General features: G+C 39.8%; 1 pseudogene; it reads right to left on the bottom strand.

Moving 5' to 3' along the window:
* Positions 1 to 367: 367 nt before the first annotated feature.
* Positions 368 to 1,374, bottom strand: LOC148114354 (uncharacterized; annotated as a pseudogene).
* Between the last annotated feature and the right edge of the window lie 1,065 nt (positions 1,375 to 2,439).

The following is a 2,439-nucleotide window of genomic DNA, read 5'->3' as shown; positions in this document are numbered from 1 at the left end:
AAGGGAATGTTACTAGAACCAAAAGTTTAATACAATTTCATTTCTTTCCTATTTGAAATTAAATTAAGCTGTTTCAACTCCTTCAACTTTGTGCATGTCAAAATAACTCGATATAGGGACAGTTTTCTCCCCTGTGCCATCACTCTGATGAACACCTAATTCTTACTGTGCTGTCTAATACCTATGTACATGTACCCATACTGTATACTGTGGTTATAATACTATTATTTATCATTATTATGTTTATTTCTCTCTTTTATTGGTATTATTATTATTATTATACACAAACTTGACAGTATACACAGCAAACAAGATGACCATGCTGGATTTTGTATCACAAATCACTAGTCGAACACTTCCCAAGCGTTTAGGACTGTGTGATGTATCGGCGGATTATGCGAGCAGATCCCAGTAAGGTGGCTTTCTGCAGCTGACCAATGGTGATCTTGTCAGCGCCAATTGTTTTTAAGTGCTTGCCTAGGTCTTTAGGCACAGCACCCAGTGTGCCAAGTACCACTGGACCTACCTGCACTGATTTATGCCAGAGTCTCTGCAGTTCGATTCTCAAGTCCTGATATCTGGTGACTTTTTCAAGTTGTTTCTCATCAATTCTCCTGTCACCAGGTATGGCAATGTCGATGATCCACATTTTTTTCTTCTCCACAATCTTGGTATCTGGCGTATTGTGTTCCAAAACTTTGTCAGTCTGTATTCGGAAGTCCCACAGTAGTTTTGCATGCTCGTTTTCGACCACTTTTTCAGGCTTATGATCCCACCAGTTCTTTGCTACAGGCAGATGGTAGTTGTTACACAAGTTCCAGTGGACCATCTGAGCGACTGTGTTGTGATGTTGTTTGTAGTCAGTCTGAGCTATTGTTTTGCAACCACTCAGTATGTGATCAATTATTTCATCGCTTCTTTGCAGAGTCTGCATTTGGGGTCATCAGCAGATTTTTCTATTCTGGCTTTGATTACATTCGTTCTGATGGCTTGTTCCTCGGCTGCAAAAATCAGGCCTTTTGTTTCTTTCTTCAGTGTTCCGTTGGTCAGCCATAGCCAGGTCTTTTCCTTATCTACTTTTCCTTGGATCTTCTCAAGGAACTGTCCATACAGTGCTTTGTTACACCAGCCATCAGCCCGAGTTTGCATCTCTGTTTTCCTATATTGAGTCTTGGTTTGCTGCACTTTGAGCAGCTTCCTCTTGTTGACCTCCATCAGAGTTGGTTCAACATTGTCTTTCACATAATCTGCCAGAGCATGTTTCTCTGCTTCGACTGTCTGCTTCAGTTTCAGAAGTCCTCTGCCGCCTGCTTTTCTGGGCAAATATAGCCTGTCGACATCACTACGTGGGTGCAGCACATAGTGTATTGTCATCAGTTTTCTTGTTTTCCTATCCAGGCTGTCCAGCTCTGCCTGGGGCCAGTTTACGATCCCAGCAGTATATCTGATGATGGGTATGGCCCAGGTATTTATAGCCTTGATGGTGTTACCACCATTCAGTTTGCTTTTTAGAAGTTTCCTGACCCTTTGTATGTATTCTTTGCTGACCACATTTTTCACTTGCCTGTGCTTGATGTTGTCCAACTGCAGTATGCCCAGGTATTTGTAGACTTCGGGTTGGTGGCACTTGATGGTTTGTCCATTGGGCATTTCAATTCCATTACTTTCTATGATCTTCCCTTTCTTCAGTGCCACTGTGGCACATTTGTCCAGGCTGAACTCCATGCTGATGTCAGTGCTGAAAATTCGAACTGTATTGGTCAGTGACTGGATTTCAATTTCTGATTTTCCGTATAACTTCAGGTCATCCATATACAGCAGGTGAGAGATTTTCTGTGAATTTTTATCAGTTTAATAACCCAGATTAGTTTCCTGTAGAATTGTTGACAGAGGGGTCATGGCGATGATGAACAGCAGAGGTGACAAAACATCACCCTGGAAAATCCCTCCTTTGATGTTGATCAATCCATAGCTTTCACTTCCAATAAACAGTTCTGTTTTCCAGTGCTTCATCGCATTTGCAATGAAAGTACCAATGCACTTGCATATTCCGAAGGCATCCAGGCACTCGATGATCCAGCTGTGCGGTAGTGAATCAAATGCTTTCTTGTAGTCAATTCAAGATTGTACTTGTTGTTGTTGTTGTTGTTGTTGTTGTTGTTGTTGTTGTTGTTATTATTATTATTATTATTATTATTATTATTATTATTATTATTATTATTTTGTTGCTTTGCATGTACCCTAAGTGCTTCTGTGCCGGAGTCAAATTCCTTGTGTGTCAAATCACATTTGGCCAAATTCAATTCAATTCAATTAATATATATTAGTTAATATGTATATTCTCCAGACATTTATTGCCTTGATGTCACTGAAACAAAACTAATTACTCACTATGATAAACATTGTAATGTATCCTTTTTTGTTTTGTATCTTAATCAA

Source organism: Pantherophis guttatus, chromosome 4 (genome assembly GCF_059756535.1).
Source record: "Pantherophis guttatus breed Tessera chromosome 4, ASM5975653v1, whole genome shotgun sequence".
Classification (NCBI taxonomy): Eukaryota; Metazoa; Chordata; class Lepidosauria; order Squamata; family Colubridae; genus Pantherophis; species Pantherophis guttatus.
This window is presented reverse-complemented; position numbering and strand designations above follow the sequence as displayed.